The following is a 20965-nucleotide window of genomic DNA, read 5'->3' on the forward strand; positions in this document are numbered from 1 at the left end:
GCTGTGTGGACTTCAATTCCCAGAATTGAATTCTGATAGGGGAATTCCAGTATGCTAGTTGGGGAATTCTGGGAAATGAAGTTCACACATCTTTGAGATACACAAGGTGGCAAAACACTTCTCCAAAGTAAAGCACTGGCTTAATTTATACCTGATCAGCTCTATCCCAGGTATTCCATATTTGGTAGAAAGCAAGAAAATGTTTCTTTGGCACTTTAAGGAATAATTCATGTGTTTCCACTCTTTGTAGGAAATTACTATTAATTATAAAACCTAAAGCCAAAATCTGTTCAGTAGAATCTGTCTCCAGTGAATTTGACAGGAATGTGCTTTCACATTTTGTTTTATTTTCTGGGTCAAAAAAAATATATAAATAATATTTTTCAGTGTTCTTTCCTGTCCGTTATAAATTCACACCAGTTCACTCACCTTTGATTCAAACTATCTGTCAGATTTCTGTGAACGGATCATTAAAAGGTTGATCTATTAAGACAGACAGCTGTAAATGAGAGTGATTAAGAATTATGTGTTCCTGTACTGTCAATCTGACACAATTCGTTGCTTAGTTCCTCATTCTGGAAGATTCTGTAGCCTTCTACAAGCATCTACCTGATACACTAGATGATGCACAATAGCATTCTGTGATTTTTATTTCCAAATATTCAGCGTGTGCAACAAATGGGATAGATTGCTTTATCTTTAATGATTTTACTGTGTGAAGAAGGTAAAAGTTATAAACTTTGCTAAATGACATTAAAAAGCAATGAAATCCAAATCGCATTGCCGATATCTTGGCTTCTTTAGCTACGAATTGCCAGAATTCTCAGCCTGATGATTTTTATTCATTAAAATAGATGCTGGAACTAAAGGGTTTTTTAAAAACATAAACAATAACTACTGTATGTTCAATCTTTTCCTCTTCCTTGCAACTTCTGTGTGGTATGGCTTGATTGATTTGGAGTCTATCTACAGCAGGGGTGTCAAACTCAATTTCATTGAGGGCCGCATCAGGGTTATGTTTGACCTTGGGGGGCCGGGGTGGGCATAGCCATGGTGAGCATGGCCAGCTTGACATCACTCATGTCGGGAGTGCCTGTGGTGGCCCAAGTGCTCTGCCAGTGAAAATAGGCTGTCAAGCTCTCTTTTTGGCTGCAATGGTGTCCTGCAACTCTCTGCCAGTGAAAACAGAGCTCGGAGGGCCACGTGCAGCTCTCCTGAGCTCCATTTTCACTGGCAGAGGCACTGTAGGCCAAGTCCTTTGCTGTGTCCAAGGTGGCCCCACGGACCAGATCTAAGCACCCCAGGGACCAGAACCAGCCCCCAGGCCTTGAGTTTGACACCCCTGATCTACATGATCTGATTCAAACTTTGCAACTACAGAACTGAAACTCAGCCAGGTTTTAGCCCAGAAATGACTTGATCATAGATTGCATGCTGCACTTTGGGTCTGCTTGAAATGCAGAATCATAACAGCTCCCTATGTGGAGCTTTGTCAGATATTTACCATTCATTGTAGGATAGAAGAATCTCTGTAGGCATAGAAGAAAGTTACATGCAGTGAATGGGACAGAAATTCCCCCATACATAGAAGAATTCCACATGATCTTATTTAATATAATTCTGTATTATGGTATCCCTCCATCTGCCATCCATATATCTGGGGAGCACAGATTGGGAAGCTTGGTCTATGTAACAATTGAGCAAACAGAATAATGATTTTCATTTGCTACATTAGAAAATCTGGAATTATAGAACTGCTTTTAAACTTCTATACCGTTTTATATATTTTATACATTCTTCTATGGATCATATGATTATTAACAGCTTGCCTGATCTTGTAAATGATTGTCTGTCAGTGTATTCATGATAAGTCGGAGGGAAGAGTATAAGGATGCTATTTTTAGATGTTCAGAAACAACATTTTTTATTGTGACAATGTTCTATTGTCAAGCAGAACTCAATGATGTTCATGTATCAACAGATTTTTTCTGCTCGTTGTTCTAAATGGCTTTAATTTATCCCCCTTCAAAGGAAAACTGTTTAATAAAAATTCTGTTGTACTTTACTGTGGCTTTTATCTTTCAAATCATTATAATTGCCAAAGCATGGAATTAATGAGATGAAATGAGCTATATCACAATGAAGTTGGGCTTAAACAATACATGAATAAAGCAAAAATGTTCCCTGCTATAGGTTCAAATACTCCTATTACTTTGTTCCGACATCTTGAATTCAAGCTATAGTATGCAAGAGTTCTAGCAAATGTCACTCTATCTCAAACAAATCTTATTTAACCATATAGTCCCAAACTATCCTACTGATGTTCTCTTCTATATTGCATCCAGTTTTGATCACCGTGATATAAAAAAGATGTTGAAACTATAGGAACACTGTAGAAAAGAGTAAGAAAGATGGTTATGGGATGGTTAAGGCTAAAACATATGAATAATAGTTGCAGGAGTTGGGTATGTCTAGTTTAATACAAAGAAGGACTAGGGGTGATATGTTAGCAGTGTTCTAATATCTAAGGGGCTGCCACAAAGAAGATGGGGCAACCTATTTTCCAAGGCAGCTGAAGGCAGGACAAGAAGTAATGGACAGAAACTAATCAAGGAGATGAGCAACCTGGAACTAAGAAATTTCCTGACAGAACAATTAGTCAGTGGAACAGCTTGCCTCCAGAAATTGTGGGTGCTCCAACATTGGAAGTGTTTAAGAAGAGATTGGATAACCATTTGTCTGAAATTCTGCTTGAGCTGGGCATTGGACTAGAAGACCTCCAACGTTCCTTCCAATTCTGTTATTCTGTTTTTTTTTTTTCCATAAGCTATGTGGAGTATACAGTTTGATTATTTGGCATTAATGTCAGCAAATGAAGGTGGTGTAGTTTTCAGAGATGCTGCTTACTGAAGCTTCCTTTTGAAGAAATCAATAATGCCAAGAAAACTTTCTAGATGGATTCCTATGGTGCAGAATGAGTAGAGAAACTAGATTTCATTTTCAATAAATATTACAAGTAACAATGAGTCCCACATCTTAAAAAAAAGATTCTGCTACAATTTAATATGCTTCATAGTTAGTAGGAAAGAATTATTTAATAAATACCACTTGGGCAGGACAAGTCTTTTCCTTTAATATCCACATTTTTAATATAATTTAATTGATATAACATAAACATTTTTTAAAAAATGAAATGCTAGTCTATTAGTTAATCTTTTGTTGTATTTTTCTACCTTTAACGTTAGGCAAACAGTTTTATATATAAACAAATTATTTGTACCACATCTTTTGAAATTATATTATCTTCTTTTCTTCTTCTTCTTTTTTTGCTTGTTGAAAATATATATTTTTAAATGAAATGTACAAATATGCAGTACATATGAGTACAAGTATAGGTTGTGTCAAATAGTGGTTGTATTTAGACAGTGTAATCAATCAAAAACAACTTTTTGAAAGATAAGTTTGTCAGAGTTTCTTGCAAAAATCAAATCCAGAAGCACACACAGATAAACTGATGCAGCAGGATTCATTAACTTCTTTATATACAAGAATAATACATAAAGTAAGATTACAATACCAACAGCAGATTCACAGTTTCATTTCAGTAGAGCAGATCAGCAGAACAGGTTCACACACACACTGGTTTCTCTTCTCTGCACAGAATCAGAAGCTGCAGACTAAGACACACCCTGTCTCAGCCCCCAATTGGCTGATTTACAGTAGTTGCTATGCCTATTCATTGACTGACCTTGTCACCATGTCTTCCCAGTCATGAATATTCTAACAAAGTTTGGGATAACAGATTATCTATTACCTATCTATCATCTGTCTATATTCATCCATCCATCTATAATCTCCTTTTTCAAAGGAGTCCAGGGGTCTCTAACTTGGCAACTTTAAGGCTTATAGACTTCAACTCCCAGAGTTCCTCAGTCAGCGAAGCTGGGAGTTGAAGTCCACAAGCCTTAAAGTTGCCAAGGTTGGAGACTCCTGCTCTAGGCCACATCTCAACCACTCTCTACCATACAAATAAAACAAGGAAATAGTCGTTTTAATAAACAGAAGGTGAAGTTCCTGAGATTCCTGTTTTACTGGGAAAAACAAAACATTGACATGTTAATCTCCACTGCACATTGAAAACTATAGTTAAAATTACTTACTATTCAAATTTACCATCTAAGGATGGTAAACCAGACATGTGACTATTATTGTGATTTTTGCAGAAAGGAGACAACATTCAAGAATAGAGCATATATTTAGTAATGGGAAAACAATCAGGTTTAATTCTTGGCATTTCCAATTAATGCTGAATAAAGCTCTGCTTTTAGAGATACACTGAATTTGACCAGCCTAGGCTCATGAGGTAGCTTTGAACGCAGTTTATGCCAGGGATCCAAGTAACATCCCAAAGCTCCAAGGCCCGAGGCTTCCTCAAAGTATCAATTTATGAGGCATGTCATATTGGGACAACTGGTGAAAACCCGACTCTGAAGTACTCTGGGTTTTCCCCACCCAATTCAAAAATCCAAAGTTCTTCCCCCATTTCACATAATCATTACATGCCCCAATCAGGTCACCCTCCCCAACCTAGATGGCTCCCATCCACGCTCCTCCTGGTGCTGGTGGGAGTGCCCTTGGTTCCCAGAAAAAAGAATGTTATTTTGCCTACATATTCCCCCAGCTATCTCTGCTCCCTCGTCCCTTTTCCACAGCTCTCTCCAGCCTCGCTGTGGCAACCCTGAAGACATTCCAAGATGGCTCCAGGCTTGACAGATCAAGTGTTTCCTTGGTAGGCTATGATTTTTGTCATCATACTGTTGATTTTATGTCAAGGAATTGGATTCCTCCAATAGTTTCTCCCAAGCATGAATAAGTTGCAAATTAGAATGGCATCAACAGAAGCAACTTGCAAGCAATATTTTCAAACACGTAACTATTATTCCCCTATTTTATTTTATTTTTTAAGGAAGTCATTTTGGCCCTCCCTGCACTCATTTTGTGCAGTTAAACATGATGATGTAATTTGCCAGGAGTTGTAAAATGTAGAATTGCTCTGCTCAACCTGCCTTATAGCAGGTGGGCATTTTCCCAGAGGGTTCTATAAACCACTTTCTTTATCATTTTTTTTAATTTTAGCAACAGTAGGATAGATTAGCATCTTTCTTTCATCTTTCTGCACATGTGCTTTCCGGCGTAGGTTAAAAAAAAAAGTCATTTCTCTTTCTGCATGCATCAAGATGGCATGACTATCAGTAAATGTGTAAATCCTATAAGTGATTATCTTATTTTTAAAAATGCACTGTCCTAAAATAGACTACAAACATTTCCAGGAGATATATTGTCATGATTGCTACCCAAAACCGAAGTGGAAAAATAAAAGGTAAACTTTCCCAATTAATTTCCTTTTATGCTTTCTAACACATTTTTAGAACAAATTGAAATTGCAGCCATTAAATCCTGTTTTTTTAAAAAAATCCTTCTGATTGCAACTGTATACTCAGTTGAACTTTTTTTTCCCAAGGAGACCTATCTTATAAATACATGCACTTTATTTTCGGGACTGATTCCAGAGAGACTTACTGGTAAATTGCTGAGCTTCTGCCCTTCTTTCAAACTCATTTCAATGACCTTCCATTGCATATGGCTTGAGCCTTGACTAATACCATCTACTTCAAAGATAAGTAATGCTTAAAGTATATCCAATAGTTTACCTTCATCTTTTAACAATGATTCCTTCAGAGAAGACAAGAAGTTTAGGCAATTTGCTCCTTTTAATGAAAACCCTGGACCTCTGGCTCTGCGATAGGATTTATATTCCTTTCAACATATAAACAAGGCTTTAAATAGGCTTTAAATCTCCAAATTCTTAGGTCAACAATGATTCCCTTTGGATATAATGACCGGTTTTCCATTAATTTCTGAGTCAAAGACCCTTTGAAGAAAAAAAATAGAAGAATATGATACCAACATTGAAAAAGGAAGTCTACAACTGATGGGGATTTTCCATTGATCTATTTACTGTATTTTTCAGACTATAAGACACACCTAAATTTAGAAGAGGAAAACAACAACAAAAAGTTTTTGGCCTACCTTTTTTCAGGCCTTTTTTCAGCCGTTTTCCAGTCCTTTTTTTGGGGGGGCTGTTTCTGGGGCTTTTTCGACCCATTTTTGAGGCTTTTTTTTCCAAGGCTTTTTGCGTCCCATTTTTGGGGCTTTTTTCTGAAAAATGGGCTGGAAAAAAGCCTCAAAAATGGGCCAAAAAAAAAAAAAAGCCCTGAAAATAGGCCAAGAAGGCCTCAAAAATGGGCTGGAAAAAGCCCCAGAAATGGCCCCAAAAGCCTAGAAAAGAAGTCAAAAAAAGCCTCGAAAATGGGCCCAAAAAGGCCTGAAAAAGGCCAAAAAAAAATAAAGGCCCGAAAATAGGGCATGCGGAGGCCAAAAATGGCTGGGTGGGTGGGGCTTAGGCAATATTTGGTCTATAAGACACACCGACATTTTTGCCCCCTTTTGGGAGACAAAAAAGTGTGTCTCGTAGTCTGAAAAGTATGGTATGTGTTTGACCACAGGTGAGAAGGAATACAAAATGTTACATTTGACAATGACATACCAATATTGTGCAATCACATCTTGGTGCTTATAGCACCCAAGGTTCACCATAATTTCCCTAGCTCTGTTGAACAGATCTTGAAAGTATGAATAAAGCTAGAAAGGTTGTATTGTTCATAGGGTGGAATTATTCACACTTCATTTTTGTTGGCAAGAAAATTTAAATTTTATTTGGTGTATAGTCCCCATTTTTGAGGGACCTCAATGCCAAAGAAACATTTTAAAAAGTTGTTTCTTAAATATACTGCTCAGACTTGAAGATTGATTGATAATGTGTAATCAAGTTGTTACTGACTCCTAGCAACTACGTAGATGTTCTCCATGGTGATTTGTCACTAATCTGGTCCTTCAGCTTTTCCAAATATGCAGTTACTGCCACTGTAACTATGTCCCTCCACTATGCTGCAGATAATACTCTTCCTCTTCCTTCCATCTTGCCCAGCATTACAGGGTTCTCTAGGGAATTAGGATTGCACATAATGTGTCCAAAGTAGGATATTTTGAGCCTGGTCATTTGTGCTTTGAGTGAGAACTCTGTTGGTTTCTTTGATGATCCATTTGTTGGTTTTCTTGGCTGTCCATGGTATTCTCAAGCATCTTTTCCAACGTCAAAATTCAAAACATCAATAGTCTGCCTTTTGATGATCCTTTAAAGAAGCGGAGTTAGTTTGCAAACTAGCTAGTGTGCCCCCTTTCCTGCTTCTAAAAATAAAAGGAAGAGTGTTTTCCTCCACTCTCTTCAGATTATTTCCACCAGCATATCCAGGTTCTGTATATACATAACATAAGGCAAATATTTATTTCTCTGGCTGTGGAATATTCCTGAAAGCAATTGGAGTAACCCAAAAGAACCTTAAGGTGATAAATAGTGTTGCCTTTAATGCACGAAGGGATTCATGGCAAATTAGGTTATACATTGGAACGTTTTTCTCATATATATTTTTTTTTTCAAAAGTGTTGTAGAAAGTTAGCACCCACCCCTCTCTCTAGAAGAATGAAATACTTTGAGAAATATTTAAAAGGCAGACTATTATATTTCCTTAAAGGAGAAACATGCTCTTGGAAAGCAGCCCCCACCTTTGTTAATAGCCCCAGCAGGACTGGGCCAGCCTATCTACAAAACAAAAGATCTTCCTCTCCAGGATGATGGGATTATCCTTCATGGCAAAATCATTCATCACAATAGGAACTGCACAACAATGCCCCTTCATTGCATCAACCCAAGCTTCAACCAAGCTTGACTGAGATAACCTACAGGATCAGCTATAACCCCTGCATAGCCCCATGGGAGTCTGACAGCAATCAACAGAATACATGCCCTTGCCACAGGAACAGGAAGCTCAAGGGCAAGGCCCAAGAGAGGGTATAAATAACCCTCTCTCTCAACTCCATGTGGTCAAGTGCCCAGGACCTCAAACTCATGTGGTCCGGTCCATCAATAAACCATCTTTCCAATCAGCCTCCATGTTTCCAATGTCTTTCTCCCCACTTGGAACTGAGCCCAGATGGATACTTCTTCCAACAATGTCCATTTTGTAGCTGTCACTACAGCTTGCAGTAGCCAGTTTCAGAGTTTATCTAGGCACCATGGAGATTCTAATTCTAAATTTTGATTTAATAAGAAACAAACACGAAAGACTAACCTTTTCTGTCTACTTTTTTCTGTATGTCTTTTACTTTTATTTTATAATTATATATTTTTTTATATAATTTATTCTATAGTTTTGTAAATACTGAAAGCTATGTGTGCAAATGGCTGTCCAATGCAGAGATAAAATTACATTTTAAAAAATCTGTCAGCTACAGACTATGCACATGTGAATCCATATAGAGCTTGGAATTTATTCTTTCATGGAAGCAGGAAATAAATAAATTGCTTATTTCAAAACAGTGACTAGAATCATGCTTGATCTTCACAAATTGTGACCACTTGGATTAAACTTCACTTTAAATTTCAAATCCCCTTAGCAGAAGAAAAGACATTAGGGTTTTCTTCATTTCTTTATTAGGTCAAAGGCAAATGAAACACTAGTATTAACTTTCAAGATTCTGATACTAACACCATCAATTTTTTAAAAAATCATTGCAAGCATTGTCTATCTGTATCTGTATCACAATTACTGCTAGTTAAAAATGGTTAGGATATACTAGAAATTTCCAGCAATCTTGAAGACAGGAAAACACTAACAGCAGCCCTGAGGAAAAAAAATATTCCAGAAGTCAGTATTATACACATTTCTTTCAGGACAGCTACTAAACAACTCTAAATGTGCAAGTCAAGTGCTGGCAGTAATATATATTCTTCTCTCCTCTCCTCTCCTCTCCTCTCCTCTCATTTGTTTATTTTTTTGGAGTGGGAAGAGTGGCCACATTTAGCCAGCAAATCATTTTTTCTCTCTAATGACATCTATAGTAATCTGTCATCTTCCTGCAAAAAGCCTATTACAATAAGTTTCCAGAAGCCCCAGATTCTTCTGTGCATTTTCAACTTTCTGTTAATATAAAACTAAGATTTTTTTTTTAAATTGGGAGCACTTTGTCTGGTGTCTTTAATTTTGATGCAGCTTTCTTGCATCGCCTTCTATTGTGATGGAGATTCTGAAGGACAGTTACTTCCTCTACCTTCAGGGAGGAAAACAAAACTATTGCAATTGATACTTTTCTTGCATTACTTTTAAAAGATGTGGAAAGCAAGTGAGATTTCTTTTGTTAATATGGTCTCAACATCATTTCTCGGTTCTCAAGCAGGAAGAACAATACAAGAGTCCACTTTTTCTCCCACTGCTTGAAAATTACGTAATTTGCAAAAGAATGTTCTTACATTTGTTTAAAAGCATTATTTGATGCAGGAAATGTGGCTTTTATTACAATGCAATTTGTGCAATTTATTACAATGGAGGTGCATAGGCAGTGGAGTGGATTGGTCCATGCTCCCTTAATTTGACATTTCTCTTAGATCCGACTGGATCTATGAGCCTCTAGTGCTCAGTTTGGCTGTAAAGTATCCGTGCATGTGTTTATTTTAAGCATAAAATGAAATGTGCAGTGGGAATTTTAAAAGTGAGACTTAGTAACCTCCACCATATCTGGCTGCTTCCAGACATGTCCCTTTATTCAATCTGTGATATCAAAAGTAAACCAGTCATGAGAAATATAAAAACAAAATAAGATTAACGCATTGCTTCCCCCCGAAAAATATGTGCATGTTCACAATTAGCTTGATAAACAAGAAGTCACTAAGTTTCACTCACGGTTTACTTGAAAATTGATGAAATGAGGATCTCTCCAGTTTGATTCAGCCTTCCATACAGGGGTGAAATGCTACCGATTTGGACCAGTTCGCCCGAACCGGTAGTAAGAAAAACTACCGGTTCGGGCGAACCAGTATTTCCGACGATCAGCTGTGCCACACAATTTATATTCACTAGAAAGCAGGAAATCCTGCTTTCTAGTTAAGCTAAATCATGTGGCACAGCTGCTCCCCACCCTCGCTGTTCTACTTACCTTAGAAAAGGCTTCTTAATCCTCCTTTTTCAGTGCTGTGTGGTAGTGCTTGCAGTGTACCTGCATGCATAGCGCATGTTTGGTACGCACTGCACATGCAAAGCACGTGTTTGGTGCACACCGCGCATCCCCGCACGTAACCAGTAGCGAAGTGAACCAGTAGCAGACTTCAGAGCATTTCACCCCTGCTTCCATCCTTCCAAGGTCAGTAAAATCAGGACCCAGATTTTTGGGAGCAATATCCTGACTCTGTAAATTGCTTAGAGAGAGCTTTAAAGAACTGTGTGGTATATAAATCTAAGTGTTATTGCTATTTTCCCCACAAAATTTCAGATTACACTTAATCTACCACAATAAAGCAGAATTTGAGGGGGTGGGGGGGTTAGGGCTATAATAAATATGTCAGTGAGACGAACCCGTTAAAGTAAACAAGGCAAGGATTTAAAGGAATGAAATTAAATAAAATAATTTGGATGTGCAATTCATTTGATTTATTCAGATTTATCCAGTCTAGTTCACTATCTGGGTATATTTTATATATTTCTAGCCTTTTATTGTTCTTAATTACTGTGTTTCATATAGTATTTCTTAGTATGTTTTTCACATGCTTGAGCAATTCAACATTTGCACATTCAAGTGACCTAATCTGCTCTTCTGGAATTTACAATATATGCAATCTATTAATCCACTAGAGTTTTTTTAGTCTATTCTAATTTATGCTCCTATAAATTGCTGTGTCACAGTATATCTCAAACGAAATGTGCCAAAACAGGCATTTAAGGCTGTTTTTGTAAAGAAAATACATATTTAAAAATGTATATATAAAAAAACTACTGTTGGCACACATCTTTTGAGAAAAATAACAATACTTTTAAAACATACATAACATGAACATTGGAAAGAGTTTTAATGAGTGATTATCCCTATGTCAGAGGGCATGGTTCCCATTGCCATTTTAAAAAGTTTCATGAGCTGGTCCTTACTGGATATGGATGTAGTCTTCCCAAGAAGCGCCAGACTGCCTGAGCTTTTCCACATCTCTCTACTGACTTACTTAAGGGCAAAGGAATGGCCACCCTTGGACTCTGACTGCTTTCACACAATACTTGATAACTAGATGGCCGGGGTGGAACCTTGACAGAAAAGGCAGTGATAGGAGATGCTCCAGTTATGTAATACACTTGCTTCTTAGGAATTAGGTTAATATTGTTGATAACTATCAACTATTCATTTTGTATAGGGCCATGATGGTGAACCTATAGCACGCGTGCCACAGGTGGCACACAGCGTCCTCTCTGTGGGCACACGAGTCGCCACCCCAGTTCAGCTCCACTCACATGCGTGTGTGCCTCCTGCTGGCCAGCTGGTCATCAGGTCTCTGCTGTGCATGCATGGGGGCCAGGGCGCATGCGGGGGCATGCGTGCAGGCATGGGGGGTAGGGCGCATTAGGGTGGGCACGCACGTAGGCGTGAGGGCAGAGTGCATGAGCGGGAGATCCTTGGTCCAGAAAAGGTTAGCCATCATTGCTATAGGGTAACCATCATCTTTTGTTGCATTATTGCAACAACTTTGTATTATAAATTTAAAAAGCAGTGCCTCCTTCACCCTTCATACATTTGGGGAAAATAAAATTTTCAGATTAATACAAAAAAAAATTAATACAGAGTAAATTGTGGGAAAGTAGCTTGTGTAGAGAATCAATTGCTACACTTGTTTATATTTATTGGTATTAAACAATTGCCTTAAATCTGCTGTTTTGTTCCACAGGGTTAATGTTTTTTAGTTTGGAAATGGAGATGGAGATGGAGATGGAGATGGAGATGGGGAGGGAGATGGGGATGGGGATGGGAATGGGGAGGGAGAGGGAGATGGAGAGAGAATGGGGGAGATAGAATGGGAGAGAGAGAATGGGAAGATAGAAAGGGATTTGCACATCCTCATTCTTTCATTACAGCCAAAATTACTTAAATTCCACGAGACTAAAATGATACCTCGTCTTCTCATTTTTCTTCAGTAACCTTTACAAAGTTTTAGCTCCTCAACAGCAAAGTTCCTGATTTAGTTTTGTGTTAGATTTGTGTTTTGCAGGGATTCCTGACTAAAAGCCTTTGATAGCCTAATTCTGAACATTTAGTACATCAATGCTTTTCTTAGACCCAGCAGGCAAATCAATCATTCAGAAGGACCATCTGTTGGCATCTGCAACCTGTTAATTCTGCTACTTTGAGTTTAGGTGCCTTGTGACTTACTTGATAAAAGAACTGTTGTGGCTCCTAAGCAATGATGCATCTGATGGGATATGCCACATTAAATTCAGTTAGCTTTTTGGCATATTTTTCTCTTTATTCAAATTTCGCTGATTTAGTAAATGTTGGGAAAGGAACTTGTGTCAATAGCATAACACGATGTCTGCATACAGGAAACCTTATCTACCTGATGCCTCAAAGAGGATTGGAACAAAATCCTACCTGAAATTCAGTAAAGCTTCCATCAATGAATTACAAGAACTGCAATTCTTAATGGTGAGCCTACAGTCTGTAGAGATTCTTAGTCATCCAGGTCATGGTTGTCCCAAAGGTGCTTTTTCAAGAGGCAACTGGACTTTCTTGTTTTTTTCTTTTGAAGACGTTTCGCTTCTCATCCAAGAAGCTTCTTCAGCTCTGACAGGATAGTGGGGAATGGAAGGATTTTATATTCCTTGCAGACAGCTGGTCATTTGCATCCTTTTAGAGGGTCGCTGAAGCACTTGGGGGTTTATCTGTGTCCTCAGGATCACCTGAGTGGTGCTCCTGGTTCCTGTAGTCTGCAATTCCCCCCCACCCTTTGGAAACCCATTCCTAACTCTCACACCATTCCAAGGGTGTCCATCCCAAATTGTATAGCTAAAAGTCTGTAGAGATTCTCAGTCATCCAGGTCATGATTGTTCCAAAGGTGCTTTTTCAGGTGGCAACTGGGCTTTCTTGGGGTTTGTTTGTTTTTTAGCCTACCCTGTTTCCCCCAAAATAAGACCCAAATGGAAAATAAGTCCTAGCATGATTTTTCAGGATGCTCGTAATATAAGCCCTACCCCCAAAATAAGCCCCAGTTAAGATTGTCAGCCAGATAGGTGCATTTAGTACCATATTTCCCCAAAACTAAGACCTAACCAGAAAATAAGCCCTAATGTGTCTTTTGGAGCAAAAATTAATATAAGCCCCGGTCTTATTTTTGGGGCTACATGGTATAGATGCCTCTTTTGCTGCTCAACAAGCTCTTGGATTTAAGATTTAAATCTAAGATTTAAGACGCATCTACTGTCATGCTCTGCTCCATGCAATTGCCTTGCCCATCACCTTCTTCGCTTTGCCGTTCGTTAAATAGCTTTTAGCATCAGAATCACTTGGCGAAAAGACCTGAGTTAGTGGACAAGAAGTGACCTGCAGAAATTAGATCCTGTTTCTATAGAATGGGATAGATTACTAGGAGGAAGAATCCATAATGGGCCAGCCCTGGCATTGGGCCAAATGAGGCAATTAGCTGGGATGACAAACATGGAAGGGGGAGAAAACCAGCAAGATATTTTTTTTGAATGAGAAGAACAGGTGCAGTCTAGTTTTCCCCATACCTTTGGTGCTAGCAATTGCCAGTTTATAAGGAAATAGAAGGGCTATGATGTCATTTTTCCAGCTAGCAGGCTGCCTCAGCCCTTGCCTATAAAATGAATGTCTCCTTCAGAGAATTTGGTAATTCTCATAATATATCATTCAGCCATCCTGGAATGACAGTTCTCTAATCCACAGCTATTCCTGATAGTATCGTTAAGTATGCATTATGAAAGGCTAACTGAAAAAACGTGGCCTACCAGGTTAAGCTGTCATCTACCTAAGGACAATCCTAATGTCAGAGAGCTCAGGCTGCTGTTCTACATACATCTATCATCACTTTAGCAATTTGCGTATTCCATCAGGACCTGCCTAATAATAAGGTTAGACCTCGCAGTACATTCATCATATTTATTAATAAACCAACTTACTAATTCATCTGAATCTTTTTGCAGGTTTATATTTTAATACGGTTGCCTTAATTAGCAGCAAAGAGTTGCAAAACACAGACTTTGCTTCCAAATCATTTCTAAAGTGGCTCAGCCATAATGTTTACACTGATCCTGTCCTATCATCTTTCTCCCTCTCTCTCTCTCCTTCTTTCTTGCCCTTTCTGCCTCCCTGTCCCCTCTCTCTCCTTTGCTCTTTCTCTCCCATCTACCTCTTTTCTTCTTCCACCTCTCTCTCCCTCTTCCCTCCCTCCCTCTCCCTCCCTCCCTTCCCATCTCGCTCTCGCTCTCCCTCTTTTCTTCTTCCCCCTCTCTCTTCCCCTCCATTCCTCTCTCTCTCCCTCTCTTCCCTTCCCATCTCTCTCTCTCTGTCCTCTACCTCTCTTTCCCTCCCTTCATCTCTCTCCCCCTCCCTCCCTCCCTCCCTCTGAGATCTTGCCCTGAGTGTACACAGGGTTTTATTGTGGAAAGTGAAGCTGCCTCACTTCAAGTAGAGATGTCTGTCTTGTGTGTCTAATAACACTTGGCCAAATAAAGTATTCAATTCAATTCAATTCAATTCACCAAAGTACTCTGATTTCATCCTTGCTTTTTAGAGTTTGTGAAGTTTACTATGGAGTATAGGAAAAAAAGTTAAGGGAACTAGGAAGTAATGAAAAGCTAAGAAAATTAATACACCATTCCATCTGGAGCAATCTGAGAAAAACAGCTTAAATTGCTTTTTTTCTTGCCCATCTAGACAATTGTTTTTAAGTTCAGCTAGCACTGTGAATGGCTGAAGAGCTGAGACTGTGAAATCAGAAGGACCAAGACTTTGATGGCATGTTTCAGTGAATGTATTTAAACAATGGAATGGAGATAGCATGAGTATGTAAGGGATACTTTAAAGTTATCTGCTTTGGTCAGAACAGTGTAAAATGCAGATTGATTTTAAGAAACCAGTTGAAGTCAAATGGATTTTAGTCATAGTTCACACACTGGAGTGGAGAAAGATGTACTCATATAACACGATTTTAAATTAAAAAATAATTTAAAGAGATGTCAATAATTCAATTTAATATTTATTTGAATCAACATGATGGCTCTAAGAGTGACATTTGCAACATTAAGGAACGATTCAACCGTAAGATATACATGTAGGAAATTAAAAGATGATTTAAGGTTTGGCTATGATTAAGTTTTTAAAGATTTGTTCAGGTAATAACTAGGTATAGGACTAATTATGCCAAACAAAGTTTTGGATAATTCATGTATGGAAGCAAAAGCATAGAAAGAATATCTTTAATACCTAGAAATTAATCTTTTAATTAAACATGGGCCTTATTTCGCTTACTATAAGTATACATGTTACACATCCAACTGGACTAGGATAGAAGATAGCTAGCTAGACAGACAGACAGGCAGACAGACAGACAGATAAATCTGAGATGTTTTACTACCATTATTAGAAGGTCTATATTAAGCAGTTATTGTTTACTGATTCCCTTTACAAAAAGATCCATTAAGATTCTACTTTTCATTTCCATTTGCAACTTTACTGAACATAAACAATTGTTTTATAATGTCCCACTGTGTCCCATATATTTTTTTTAATTATGAATACTTTCTTTTAGTATTTCCTTTTCAGAGGCATTTATTTTTCAAATTTATCAATCTCTCTCTCTCTCTGTGAGAGAGAGAGAGAGAATAACTAGTGTGAGTGGATTCAATAGAATTCATTCAGTGCTGCATAATCCATTTTGGCACAAATCTACTCTTACAGAAATCTGTTGCAGATTTTGTTAATATTTATATATTCAACTATTCAGCTTTGAATCCAAGTTTTGGGCTGCATCTTTGAACTCATGACTGCACAATTATTTGTTTGTTTATTTATTTGTTTCTTTGTTTATATGGCTGCTCAGCTCACAAAAAGTGACTCTAGGTAGCACATTACACTTTTTTTAAAAAAATAAATAAATATATAAAGCATTCATATTTAAAAACTTATAGAAGCACAAAATAACAAGAGGATGATGTTAGCTGAAGTAAGGAACCATCACAAGCTCTCCCCAGTACCCTGGGACCTCCGCCCTCCCCCCCCAGGCCTGAAGCATAGTCAAATTTTGAAGGACCTGTGGAATGGAGTTAACATCACTTCCATGAGGGAGAAAATTCTATAAGACAGGAACCATGGCAGAGAAGGCCTACCTACTGGGACCTGCTACATCTGGTTGAACTGGCAGATATAATCCTGGAGGGGCAGTCCCTTAGATAACCCAGCTGCATGCTAGGGTTAAAGGCAGGGGTGAAATCCAGCAGGTTCTAACAGGTTCTGGAGAACCGGTAGCAGAAATTTTGAGTAGTTCGCAGAACCGGCAAATACCACCTCTGGCTGGCCCCAGAGTGGGGTGGGAATGGAGATTTTGCAATATCCTTCCCTCAGGAGGGGAGGGAATGGAGGTTTTGCAATATCCTTCCCCTGCCACGCACACCAAGCCATGCCCACAGAACCAGGATCGAAAAATTTTAAATTTCACCCCTGGTTAAAGGGCTTTAAAGGTGTTGGAAGAAAAATCAGATCTGGTTCCAAGCTGGGAGAAAGACCCTTAAATAAAATGGAGGCAAGCTACAGGAAAGGAGGTCTCTGTATATTTGGTAGCAGAAACTTCAGTGACAGCAGCATGTTTCTGGGGTGACTTACAAAATGGCGTTGAGATTAGGTGGGTTTTTATGCATTCTTTGGGCCTTTGTGATTGAGATGCCTATTCCTGTGTAAGAATATGTGCTTTAATATTTTAATGGCTGTTGCCAGATTCCTATGGGGTCATGTAGAGATAATGGCTGGCTCTACAGGCAAGAGGGGAAATGCAAATCTAGGTGTCTTGTTTGTCTGAGCTAATCTTGTCAGTTTGGGCTCCTTGCCTATTGTGTGGCTTATTTAGGATTTCTGGCTGTTCTTTGTTTATGAATAGTGTGGCCCAACTTTCTGAATGGATGCAAAATATCCGTTCCTAAAGGCTAGCCTCGACAAGCTTCTCCTTGAGGCTGTTTTCCTACACCATGAAGACTGGGGCTGCCATCTGCCTTTATTAAGATTTTCCTCTTCTTATCCTTTAGGGGAAATAGTCTGTCTTGCCTCTTTTAATATCCTGTAGAATATTTTTATTCTGGGTAGAAGGTGGGACTTCCCACAAAGACTAAAACCACCACTTTGTATTGGACCCAGATGCAAACTGATAGCCAATGTAACTTGTGTAGCAAACACTGTTCTAGGAGCACACAAACTGCCCAAATGGCAGCATTCTCCACCAGGCTGAAGCTTCTGGATACTCTTCAAGAGAAATCCTATGTGGACCACATTGTAGTAGTCCAATTTGGAGATGACTAGGACATGAGTGACAATGAACAGAGCCAGCCCCCCCCCCCCCCGCAATGGGCACAATGATGCACATGAAGCTGTGAAAGGCCCACCTAGCCACAATTGCAACCTTTCTTGGAGTATGGGGATACTGTATGGGAGAACACAGAGTACATTCAGTAGTGGGACAATCCTGTGAGCCTACATGCCTTGTTATTTTGGGGGATGAAAAAGTTCTCCTTCTAGTTTTAGAGGAGAGATATCATTTCGGTACGCATGTCTTTTTCTAGATGACTTCTGCTTAAGCGAAAGGTCTAAAAGTGTAATGGAATGTGGGAATGACCTTGGGGAAAGGAAGTGGAAGAGATGCTGCCTAGGAAACAATCAGACAAGAAAGGCAGGAATCCCAGTGGCTTAACATTTAGAGAAAGCAACTTAGGAAGGACTCGCCCTAATGGATCAGGTGTTTAAAAGTGGCAGCAGGAAGTTTGTACCCTCAGACTTGCAAGATTCTGTTAATGTAACCTTGTAATCAGTGGTGGTATTCTACCGGTTTGCATCAGTTTAGGCACACCGTTAGCTCAGACTTTCAGCCGTGAGTGAACCGATTTGCTCCGATTTTGAAGTGGACCCGCCCATCCGCCCCTGTGTTATACTTACCTATATTTCCGTTTTCTGGAGCCCAGCTGATCGGGGCGCCAGAGTGGATTGCCACACCTCAGCTGTTTTCCTTGCCAGTAGCAGTACAAAGGTGAGTTTTCTGCAAACTGTGCAGATCTGGCACACATGCGAGCGAAGCACATGCTCAGCGAACCGGCTGTTAAACCGGTAGGATCCCATCCCTGCTTGTAATAGAATAGATTTAGCAATAGTAAGAGCAATAATAATGGCACTTATCCTTGGTGGCACAGTGGTTAGAATGCAGTATTGCAGTCAAAATCTGAAGTTTGATCCTGGCGGAGCTCAAGGTGATTCAGCCTTCCATCCTTCCGAGGTCGGTAAAATGAGGACCCCAATTGTTGGGGGCAATATGCTGACATTGTAAGCCGCCCAGAAATTGCTATAAAGCACTGTGGGGTAATATATAAATCTAAGTGCTATTGCTATTCTGACCTATGCTTCTAGGACTTTATATACTGTACATGGGTATAAATTGGATATATTAGTCCAGTTACTAATACCGTGTTTCCCTGAAAATACGACTTAATTTTTACCAAAATACATATTTTACCAAAATATGATCTAAAATTTACCAAAATAGCCTCCCACCGACTGGTTCGCTAGCACAGAGAGGGCCTCCTCAGGGTGCCATCGGCCAGACAGTGCCGGCTGGCGACCCCTAGGGGGAGAGCCTTCTCTGTGGCAGCACCCGCCCTCTGGAATGACCTACCCCCTGAGATACGCACGATATCAGACCTCCGGACTTTTCGTTGGGCCCTGAAAACACACCTATTCCATCTAGCCGGGCTGGCTTGATCCCATCCTCTCAGTTTTAATTGAATTCGGTTTTAATTGGGTTGTTTTTAAATCTTGGGCTGAAATTATTTAATTGTTTTTTAAATTGTTTTTAAATTTTATATGCAATGTTTTATCTTGGCTGTACACCGCCCTGAGTCCCGCAGGAGAAGGGTGGTATAGAAATAAAATAAAATAAATAAAAAATAAAATAAATAAAAGTAAATCTTAGCTTGATTTTTACACAGGTGCCCAATATAAGCCTTAACCCCAAAATAAGCCCCAATTAAGACTCAGCCCACTCCAGGGTGCACGGGTAAAAATTAAACTAGGGTGTGGATAGGGGTGGTGGTGCTGCCCTACTATTTACCTTTGGATACTTGCTGCCAGGCCTTGTACACCCCAACACCTGCCTTGAAATCAATCCGAAGCTCTGTTGTCAGCTACAAAGGCTTTCAGGAATTCCTTGCCATCCTTGCCATCTATAGAAGAAGTTCCTGAAGGCCTCTGACAGTGAAAAGGTTACTCAGAGGATGACATCCCCCGAAAATAAGACCTGGTGCCTTTTTTGGTGGCAAAAACAAATAAGACAGGGTCTTATTTTTGGGGAAACACGATAATATACAACAATGTGATATTATTTACATTGAGTTGGACTGATACTTTTTTCCTAAAACTTATTAGGCATGGCCAGCATAAAACTCTGGGAAACTTAAAAAAAAAAAAAAAAAAAAGGAAGAACTGGGCGGTGTTAAGGGCATTTGCTCTACAAAAAAACAATCTCAAAAAAATCCTTCCCTCATGACATGGATCCAGATAGGTTGAACTCTGCTATGTTCGATCTATAACTTGCAACTGTGATAAGTAGATTCTGAAATTTACTTATCTACTACAAGGACAGGTAGTCCTTGATGTACGACCACAACTGAGCCCAAAATTTCTGTTGCTAAGCGAGACAGTTGTTAAGTGAGTTTTTCATCCATTTTTCAACCATTCCTGCCACAGTTGTTAAGTGAATCATTGCAGTTGTTAACTTAGCAACACAGTTGTTACTCTGGCTTCACTATTGGCTTTGCTTGTCAGAAAGTCACAAAAGATGCTCATATGATGGGACACTGCAACTGTCATAAATATAAAACCAACTGCCAAGCATCCGAATTTTTATCACAAGACCATGGGGACACTGCAACAGTCGTAAGTGTGAAAAATGGTCATAAGTTCCTTTTTTTCTGTGCTGTTGTAAATTCAAAGAGTCACTAAGTGAACAGTTGTAAGTTGAGGATTACCTATACAGCTCTCTGTTTAAAGACCCAATATTTTGTAGTCATCATTTGTATCTTTTTTTTTTTCCTGAGTGGTGCATTGGCCTAGAGGTGGAGCTCTCACCTCACAATCAGGAGGCTGTGAGTTCGATCTTAGGTAGAGACAAATATTTCTCTCTCTGGGCACAATGAGTATATTTACAAGACCACCTTCTGCCGCCGGTAGCCTCCCACCGACCAGTACGCTCCCACAGAGAGGGTCTCCTCAGGGTGCCGTCGGCCAAACAATGTCGGCTGGCGACCCCCAGGGGGAGAGCCTCCTCTGTGGGGGCACTTACCCTCTGGAACGAGTTGCCCCCAGAGATAGGGCAGATCCCGGATCTGCGCCTTTCCTCCGTGCCTTAAAGACGTTTCTGTTTCATCAAGCCGGGCTGACCTGACCTGACCTAACTTTTTAAATTGTTTTAATTTTAAATTGTTAAATTATGGGTTTTAATATAGGGGTGTTTTAACTGTGGTCCAAATTAATTTAATTCTATTTTAATATTGTTTTAAATTTTGTATTTTCTATATTTTATCTGCTGGCTGTTCACCGCCCTGAGTCCTTCGGGAGAAGGGCGGAATACAAATACAATAAACATAAACATAAACATATTCCTGCTGAATATAACTCCACATTGGCGACAGGAAGGACATCTGGCCAGAAAACACTCAACTCCATTCAGTTGCCCAGATTCCACCCCGCAAGGGATTATGGGGTCATTAA

The sequence above is a fragment of the Pantherophis guttatus genome, chromosome 8 (genome assembly GCF_059756535.1).
Source record: "Pantherophis guttatus breed Tessera chromosome 8, ASM5975653v1, whole genome shotgun sequence".
Lineage (NCBI taxonomy): Eukaryota > Metazoa > Chordata > Lepidosauria > Squamata > Colubridae > Pantherophis > Pantherophis guttatus.